We start from the raw sequence: 9,574 nt of genomic DNA on the forward strand, positions 1-9,574 counted from the left end.
CAGGGGTTACAAACTATACTTAATTAGGTCATCATAAATAAAGCACGAGCATGTCTAATATCTTGGATTATGAGCCTTATATCGATCTATAAGGTTCTCGTTACGAGCAAGTGTGATGATAAACTTAATATAAAATTATCATGAATGTAATATAAATAATCTAATTGTATTTTTAAAAAAAAATTACATTGGTAATGTTGCCATATAACTTATAACTTAATTAATAATTGTAAAGGTCATTGCCCGCGTGAAAAGGTGGCTTGAATGCTGGCTGCATTTCCAAGCTGGCAACAACCAGGCTGATTCTTTTCGCAAAAAATGAGCCGGCATTTCTGTAACCAATTGCGACAATTAACCGCTGTGTAATGCCTCGCGATAATTATTGTATTTTAATTCATCATAATAAATAAATGTTGCAAAGCGAAATTGTGGTTTTATTTACAATTCTAAATTATACGATTTGAATGCGAATGTTAACAGTATTAATATTGCAGCTGCGAATATAGTACACTATGTAATTTGAGAATGACCTACCTTACCTTAATATTATATAATAACTGTCTTATATGTAGGTAGATAGATTTTGTTATAATCACAATATAATAGTGAAATAGAAGAATTTTATCTTAACTGAATGCTGGCTTAGTAAATTGCCAGTCATTCCAATTTTACCAGGCTATACTCACTTTAAAACAACTTTTAAAAATCAGAATGATGGTATAGTTGCTTATGTTCGATCAGATATCGGCTGTAATTTCTCAGAACCCATTTTTAATGATGCAAATTGTGCTGTCTTGAAATATGGTGATACTTTTGCTATAGTCGCAATTTATCGTTCTCCTTCGTATCGAAAAATCGATAAATTTCTCGAAAGTCTAGAAAATGTGTTGGAGTCCCTATGTTCCTGTGAAACTGTGATAATTGTAGGGGATATGAATATCAATATAAATCCCATTAATTGTGATTCAAATGGGGACGCATATCTTACTGCAATTAGCTATCATGGATTTCTGCCTACTCATACCCTACCCACTCGAAATAACAGATGTCTAGACCATGTTATGGTAAAAACAAGTAGCAATACAGTAACTTTAATCTTTGATAGCTTTATCACTGACCACGCCACGACATTTGTAAGTGTAGAACTAAAAAACATAAAAATAGTAACTTCACCAAATTCTATTAAACGAATTAATTTGCATGCGGCTGTATCACAATTAACAACTACGGATTTTAGTTCAGTTCTGTGTGATAATAACGCACAATCTGCAGCGGCCAGCTTGGTTAGAAGTATTTCTGATGTAATAACAAGTAACACTCAGTTAGTCTATATTCCTCGAAAAAAACGTACCCTTAAGCCCTGGATTACACAAGGTCTCCTTCGATGTATCCGAAATCGGGACATGCTGCAAATATAGGCGAAATCTTGAAAATCACATAGCTAAACTTACTTATACTAGATATAGAAATTTCTGCAACAATTTGCTAAGGAACCTGAAAAAAAATTATGAAAAAAGCGAGTTCATGAAAGCCAAGGGAAACACAAAGGCAACCTGGAATGTACTTAAGAGTATAACACACCTTCAATCTGAGAATGTACCACCTAATGAGTTGATAAGATCTGCAACAAATGCCCAAACTTCGATTGATGATGTCAATAAGTTTTTTATTAATGTAGGGAAGAACCTGGCAAATCCACTATTGCGCCAATACAACAAATTGACTCTTGCTTTCACCCCAAGACTGACGAAAATAATGAAGGTAACTCAATGGGGCTTCTCGATACAGATGAACTTGAAATAAATTCTGTAATAATGGGTTTCAGAAGTGATTGTGCAGCTGGTTGGGATGCCATACCAGTCAATTTACTAAAGCTTGCGCGTCAGACAGTTATCCCTGCTCTTAAACACGTGATAAATCTCTGCTTTTCCCAAGGAATATTTCCAACAGTATTCAAAAAAGCTGTCGTACATCCTGTATACAAGAGTGGCGATAGAGACAAGGTGACTAACTATAGGCCAATATCAGTGCTCACAACACTTTCCAAGGTCTTGGAGAAAAATCTTAAACAATCGTTTAACTAGCTTTTTAAATAGTCAAAATATTCTGGCTGATAACCAATTTGGATTTAGAAAGGGCAAATCTACGGAAGATGCTATTAATGTACTAGTTGACAAAATCGTCCACAACATAGGTGGTAAAAATAAAGTTATAGGATTGTTTATTGATCTCACCAAGGCTTTTGATACGGTCTCTGCCTCTATTCTTGTAGACATGCTGGAAAAAATTGGTATAAGGGGTAATACATTAGAAATCTTCAGAAGCTATCTTACACACCGGACACAAGTTGTTAAGATTGGTTCCCTTATTAGCCGGGAGGAGACTATCAATTACGGAGTTCCGCAGGGAAGCGTACTGGGCCCAACCTTGTTCTTAGTTTATATAAACAATTTATGTAAATTGACCATTCCTAACACACAGGTTCTATCTTATGCAGATGACACAGTTCTGCTTGTGCATGGAAAAAATTGGGACCAGGTTCGCTTACACGCTGAAAAGTCTATAAGTGTAGTGAAAAGGTGGCTAACAAATCATTTACTCACATTAAACCCAGAAAAGACCAAATTTATAAACTTTTCGGCTAGGGAAATATCACAACCTGCAGAACCATTTCAATTAAAGATACACGACTGTACACAAGAAAGCAATGATTGTAAGTGTTCTAATATAGCACGAGTTCCTGAAATAAAATATTTAGGTATCATTGTAGACAACCTTTTACGTTGGAACAGGCATGTTGACCTCGTCACTCGAAGAATTAGGAAGCTTGTATATATTCAGAAAAATTACAAAAACAGCAGACGAAGACGTTTTAAAAGCCGCTTGTTTTGCTCTGGTTCAGTCTCAGATTGCATATGGATTAACGGTTTGGGGGGGTTCCTTTGCAACGACTATACTCCGTCTTGAAAGAGCACAAAGAGCAATAATAAAAGTCATTTATAAGAAACCAGTGCGACATCCAACGCATCTTCTATATAAAGAAGGTGCGTTGCTCACTGTCAGGCAGCTATATATCCTTAATATAGCATTAAGGAAGCATGCCGAAATTCCACCAGAATCTCACTTAAAACCAAGAAAACGCAGTATACGGAACACTTGTGCCGTTAAACAATATCGAACTGCTTTTGCCAGTCGGCACAGTTGTGTTCTTGGTGCTCGAATATATAATAAAATTAACAAAATACATATTAATATTAGTTCCAAGCCACGGAATCAATGCAAGCAAATACTTACGTCGTGGTTAAAAACTTTGACATACAAGGAAACAGAGGAGCTACTTAAAATCATAGAATGATTCGTATTTTACGCACTTTTTAAACGCACACATGCACACACACACACACTCACACACACACACACACATACACACACACACACACCACAATTCCACAAAAAAAAAACAATCACATCATTGTAATTAACTTATTATGTATTGCGATGTTTGCATCTGCCTAATTTCACGTTGTTGTAATGGGTCCGAAGGAAGGTGGCGACACTCGTAACACAAGTTACCTTAGTGCGAGTGTTTAAGCACTCCTTTGTGCACAAATAAATAAAATAGAGTATCACTGTGTCCATTAGGAGATTTCTGCTGTATACACTTTTATATATGAAATAAATAAATAATAATAATAATTATTATTATTATTTATTCCCGATTTCTCGAAATTTGTTTACGAGATAAGCTGCGGGCAGACAGCCTTGAAATTTTGTATGCATGTCCCCTATGTTATGGGAAAGGACATGTTCTTTCCATACCAATCTTTCAAATAGTTCCGTCAGTAAGATTAAAATGTTTTAACGAGCGAAGCTTTGTACCCAATTCTTTAAAGTCCACGTAGACGAAGGCGCAGGCAGAAGCTAGTATTTCATTTATTTAATGTTATTAGGTACACAAAACAGGCCATAACTAAAAGAAGAACTAAATATAAGTAATAACATGTTTTGTTCCAAGCTACAACCCAAAGTATGTGTACACAACTTGGAATTAAATTAAACAAAAATCCTTGAAGTTATGTGGAATATATTTTAAATTCGATAAATCATTTATTTCAAGTTGGCCCCGTTTATAAGCACTTTTGAAACTTCAAGTTAGTTTGTTTGTAGAGCAAAACAGATTGCTCTTTTTCAACATCATTTTACAATTTCGTTTCAATCTTTTAAATTCACTATCTTCTGAGAGATGAGAGCTGAGCCTGCTTCCAAGCAGCCTTGTCGTTAAGAAATTCACCAATCGTATAGCAACCATGATTTATTAAATATGTTTAAACATTTTCATTGGCAGGTCCAAAAGTACCTTGAGAATCATATTATAAAAGCATATACTCAATTCCACACATGATTGTTTATATCCACTTTTCTTCTCATATTGAACAAGATTGGCGCTTTGGTCAAATTAATGCGTTCTACCAAAGCCTTTTATCAGTGCGGGGAGCGGACATGTATCCCTCCGACACAGTGATATCATCTGCGTACCCAAAGATACCGGGTTTCAACAGATCATTAATATGTAGCAAGAAAAGTGTAGCAGAGAGAACAGATTCAACCATAACTATTGCCAAGTTGCTTATGGCCGCAGGTGCCATGGATGTTGAACCATAAAAGTGCTGGAGTGGAGACCGCGAACAAGCAAGCACGGTGTGGGATTATTATTATTATTTTTTATTATTTTTTGCAAGGAAACTGTTGAAAATGTCTACATCTAGCCTGGTTTCCTCTTCCAGATCTTACGACTCTACGGATGCGGATGAAAGGCTATTTATGATTATTTTCGTTCGCTGTTTAGCACTACAAAAAATAATTTACCAAAATTAAATTATTTCACCGTGTATATATATTATATACTAGCTATAGCCACGACTTCATCTGCGTTTGATTTTGTTTTTTGATGTGGCATTCAATTTTGTTGTAGTTCTAAAATTTAAAGTATTCAGCATCGCTAAGCCTTAAATGAGGGGTTTGCTGCAGTCCGCGTAGGAGTTCTGTCCTCTATCTCCAACCACATTCATCAGATCTACACAAAGTTTGGGCATAATTAAACTCATATTATAACCACTATAGTACAAAAATAATTATTTAAATCGGTTATAATTTGTCGGAGTTATGGTGTAAAATAGACAAACAGTTTCATCCCCTCTGCCAAAAGAACCGAGCTTAATGTCGATATAAAAATATCCTATATTACTTCTAACACTTCCAAGAGTATGTGTACAAAGTTTCATGAGGAACGGTTAAGTAGTTTTTGCGTGAAAGCGTAACAAACAAACTTACATTTACATTTATAATATTAGTAGGGATATATATAAAGCAAAAATCATAGACATAGATTGAATTACTGAGTATGGATATCCTTGTCTTTGGGTTTACTTACATTAACGGTGTAGGAAAATGTCATGAGAAAACCTGCCTGTGTCATGATTGGTAAACTTTAATGTTGTCAGAGGCGTGTAAAGTCTACCAAGCGTCACTTGACCAGCGCAGCATAGTGAACTACTCTAATACAGTGGAAACTTTATTCATTCTATATTGAGCCGGTAAACGGGTTGGTTAGAATGATGAACCTACTATGTTATTACTAGCGATACCCCGCGACTTTGTCAACCTTCAACTATGATAAAATATCCTTACAAACCCTCTACTACTTTTCTACACATTACACCCCAATCAAAAAGCTAACTTTAACACATTACAAACCAATATTCACCGTAGCTCCACTTTAACTTGTATTGGACTGCAAGTAAAAACTTTCTTGCTCAAGTACTAGGAGACCATAAGTTCTTAAGAGTTCGAATAGTAAACAAAGCGCCGTCCCAACCCCGTCTGCCTGCGTATGCTGAAAGCAAAAGTTTGAAACTACGACACTAAGAATATCCACGCTACGTTTATGAAGTAGGGACGAACATTAAAAAAAATCTTCCAACCACGAAAGATTTAATTTGTAATAAACAATAATAAATAATGAATGTCATAGGTAATTTGTCTTTGAAGGGATAAGTTACGGTGGTATCCCAATAATCCCTACGGAGAAGTATAAAAGTTCAAGGTGACACTTGAAAGTCAATTATCATTGTCAAACCACATAAACGAAGTTAGTCATCTTATCGTATGATTGTACGTACGAGTAGCACGTACGTTTCGTTTTTCCTTGGTTGTATCACTTGTATTTTGTATCATAGGATGCGTCCATCGACACCCAAGCCATTCTTTGAAACCATGACTAGGATTGTATGAAAAATTCAATAGCAAGACAGACGAATCTAACCACGCAAAAACATTTTCAAAATATACACGATCGTTATATCAATGAGCTATTTTATCGATAAGTTTCGATGGAAGTAAGGCGGCTATAAGTTTGAGACGCCGGATGGTTACCCGAGAGTTTAGAAAAGCGACTTGCGTTTTTCCTAGTATATAGGCCCTTTCGAATGCATCTGAAAAGCCGTTTAAATGCATGATGCCTTGGATAGGGTTAGGAACTGCTCAAAAAATTTAACTATGAATTTGGGTGCCTATCTCAACCCACGCCTGACAGCTAATGAAGTATGGGTTTGGTAGTAGTGTCAATTTCTACCAGCAATATGTCCACATAGTGATTGCATTATTATTTTAATATTGTTAACGTCCTTATAAATTTGCTTCCATCTGAGGCAAATAGTATAAAATTTAAACTTGGAGTCCCTCAGCTTGTCTGCCCATCGTGATGGTGAACGGCCTATCAGTCACTTACCTTCGGTGTTTCCTGTGTGAGTATGATCTACATGTGCATAATATCTAGACACAGTGTTAACATATTGAATCAATGCCTATACAACAATACTACCTTCCAATACAGCGCCACCTATTCAGAGAAGGCTGAACCACTAAGGAACTGATTTCAGGAGAGAACTTGTTGCTGTGGTTCGTATCTCTTATCCCTTGCATACGATATCGAAGCTAAATACTAATTTCTAATTTAGTTGCATTTAACATTCGAAATGTGTTATTGAACGTTAAATATCTGAAATGTTTTCCTGTAAAAAGAATAATGCTTTGAACTTTGACTGATAGTATAATTTGGTTTACAAAAGTGCTTTATATGCACATGATTTTTTTTCATTCAGTTGTATAAATATTATATTAAATGTAATAAATATACCTTACAATTGGATAATTAAATTTCCTACAACTCTAGGAATAGGACCTTCACTTAATATAGTATACCAACTACGAAAAAAGCTATTTGCTGGCACTTTATTATTAAAATAGTGGTTCGTAAGTTGATTTACCATTATCTACTGATACTTAATTCATTACTGTTACCTGTAGTTATGTTTAAAAATTAAAATAGTCCTATTTTCTGTTTGTACATTGAAATTTACTGTTTTAAGGAAAAATCAATAACGCTGAATGCAGTCCATTATTTGAACATTACATCCACAATCTTCGGTAGTATAGTGGTCAGTATCCCCGTTTGTCGCACGGGAGACCGGGGTTCGATCCCCCGCCGAGGAGGCCCTTTTTTTTTTAGAATATTGTTTTTTTTTATTTCATTTATGAGCTTATATTTTTTAATTTATTTCATATTTCTGTAGTAAAGCCGTTACTTACTACAGTTTAACGGTGTTTGTTATTTCTCTCTGTCTGCTCATTTCCTTTTTTTCTCAGCTCAGTGAAGCTTCTAAAACAAAACCACGCAATACGGACACACACACAAGGCCTTTCCTTCGTGAACACAAACATCCCGGACGAAGTCGTACTTAGCATTCCATATGATGCTAAGATTGAAACATGTGGTTCTCATGTATTCCAATATCTGAATCGTTCTTCTAAGCAGTCACTGAAATATTTACTATACTATTAAATGCATTAAAAACTTTAGGTTTTATTATCCGTGTTAGCTAACAGTTCAAAGAAAAAAAACCATCAAAAATCTCGACGTAGTCACTTTGGTCCGTAGACACTTATATTATGCTTGTCAAAAATAGAATTCTGCGTACCAAATTTACATCAATAAAATACAAAGTATTCAAATTAAATTTATCAGATTCCTTGCGCACAAATTACACCTATCTACAACTTCTTAAAGTACGTTTAGATTTACACCTCGTGCTTTTTATATTCGTGGAAACATTGTCAACGGTTGATTTTTACTTTACATTGTAAGAAAGTCAAAAGATAGACCGGAATAACTTGTTTGGTTAAATTTTATTGTACCTTCAGGATATCAAAATTCTACGCATACTTTTAACCAACCGAAAAACATGTTTTATTATTTTATTATCTGTGCTTCTCGTCTTCTTAATTCTGTTTCTAATTACCCTTACATTGACTTATTTTATGGTAATATAACTTAACTATTAGGTGTAGTTTGCGACATTTTTGTTAGGTTCTGCCAAGTTCACTTATTTAAAACAAATTTATATATAAAAATCTGTTATTAGTTTTAAGTCAACAAATTTTTAAAGAATTTTCTATTTACTGTTCTTGTTTAAAAATACTAATAATAAGGATATAAAGTTGTAACTAAACCAACTGGGTCCTACTAAAGATACCCTTTAAGGTTTCATAATTTCTTAAATAATACTGGCACATTATCCGAAGGCTAAGACCCCAACCTTGTTGTCCCATAAAAACTCGAGACTTTTAGAGCGTCAGAAGCAACGTATTCACAAGACCAGATTTTCTTAAATGGCATAAAAATAGGATCTAGATAACCACTGGATCCCATCATCAACATCATATCTCCTTCACCTCATCATTCAATACATCATAGCATATTTAACTTCATGTCCCTACTCCAGGCATTCATATCTTCGTTAAACGGCAGAGTGGATTCACTATGTATCAGTCCTTCCTATTAGTACAGGAAGAAGTCTTTATGGTACCAATATGTCTTATTGAAATAATGGTAGTTGCGAGCCCCAACTCACGCATCGCAACGGTGGACTCCTACTCGAGCTCGGACTAGAAACAAGTCGATTGTGAGTCCCCCCCCCCTTTTTTTCTGTATTACTATGAATTAATATGTCATAAATTAGTGTAATCTGCATATATGTGAAAGGTACAGAAGTCATTTCTGGGATGGAGTATACGCTTTTATAATATGGTAAGTTTGTACCTACCAATGTATAAGTTTAAAGAGTATGTTAAAACACTTATTTATTTACGTATACACAAATATACATTTATTACAGCGAAGTTACTATACAATTGATGAATTTCTTAATGAAAAGCTTGCTTGGAAACATCCGGCTCCGCTTTCATCTCTCACAAGATAGAAAAATGTTACTAGTTATTCTTTTGTAGCTTAGGTGCTTTACCGGCTCTGGAAGTCAGCTTTCAATATTCCAAATTCATTTATTTAAAGTATGCCTAATATAAGAACTTTTAAAACGTCAAGTCTGTCAAGTCTAGTCTAGTTTCTGAATATTATCTTACGTCGTGCTTTGGAAAGTAAAGCTGTCAAATTTATTGCTGTAATTATCAATATACTAGGTTCTGCCCGCGACTTCGTCTGCCTGGACTTCAGAATTGT

At 34.9% G+C, this 9,574-nt stretch overlaps 1 non-coding gene across 1 annotated transcript; it reads left to right on the top strand.

The window, feature by feature from the left end:
• The first annotated feature begins 7,479 nt into the window (after positions 1 to 7,479).
• On the top strand, positions 7,480 to 7,551 carry Trnad-guc. Its single transcript has one exon. It is a non-coding gene; the product is annotated as a tRNA-Asp (tRNA).
• Positions 7,552 to 9,574: the final 2,023 nt, after the last annotated feature.

The sequence above is a fragment of the Pararge aegeria genome, chromosome Z (genome assembly GCF_905163445.1).
Source record: "Pararge aegeria chromosome Z, ilParAegt1.1, whole genome shotgun sequence".
In the NCBI taxonomy this organism is placed as follows: Eukaryota; Metazoa; Arthropoda; class Insecta; order Lepidoptera; family Nymphalidae; genus Pararge; species Pararge aegeria.